We start from the raw sequence: 557 nt of genomic DNA, 5'->3' as shown, positions 1-557 counted from the left end.
CATAGCTATATACCCGACCTTAGCTAATACGGCTCCAGCTGTGTGTGTGTGTGTGCGTGCACGTTTGTGTGTGCGTGTGTGTGTATGAGTGTGTGCGTGTGCGTGATTGTGTGTGTTATATTAGAGACGTTTCTAGAGTGAGATAATACTTTGTGAATTGAACACCAGCAGATGCACTGCTGATTCCAACTGTGAAAACACACTAATACTATTCTACTGCACTATACAGCAGACAGCGCGCTCATGTACCAATGACGTGTGTGTGTGTGTGTGTGTGTGTGTGTGTGTGTGTGTGTGTGTGTGTGTGTGTGAGCGAGCAAAATGTCTTCTTTTTTAATGTGCCTTGAGTTTTGAGATTCCTGTTTTTTAAGTGTGATAAACCAATAAAATCCTGTTTCTGATTTGATGGACTGTCAGACTCATGTCCTGTGTGCAGAGTCCTAACTAACCCTGGTCCTAACTAACCCAGGTCCTAACTAACCCAGGTCCTAACTAACCCTGGTCCTAACTAACCCAGGTCCTAACTAACCCAGGTCCTAACTAACCCAGGTCCTAAC

The 557-nt window shown here is 44.7% G+C and overlaps 1 protein-coding gene across 1 annotated transcript in view; it reads left to right on the top strand.

Moving 5' to 3' along the window:
- The window catches only part of iqce (IQ motif containing E), a 15354-nt gene extending 15005 nt beyond the window's left edge, over positions 1-349 (top strand). The window contains exon 21 of the mRNA XM_084460292.1: positions 1-349. This exon is cut by the window's left edge and continues 177 nt beyond it. The gene's annotated coding sequence lies outside the window, so the exon portion shown is untranslated.
- Positions 350-557: the final 208 nt, after the last annotated feature.

The sequence above is a fragment of the Borostomias antarcticus genome (assembly GCF_949987555.1).
Source record: "Borostomias antarcticus genome assembly, chromosome: 31".
NCBI lineage: Eukaryota > Metazoa > Chordata > Actinopteri > Stomiiformes > Stomiidae > Borostomias > Borostomias antarcticus.
The sequence above is the reverse complement of the archived record's forward strand: the minus strand, read 5'-3'. Positions and strand labels throughout refer to the sequence as shown.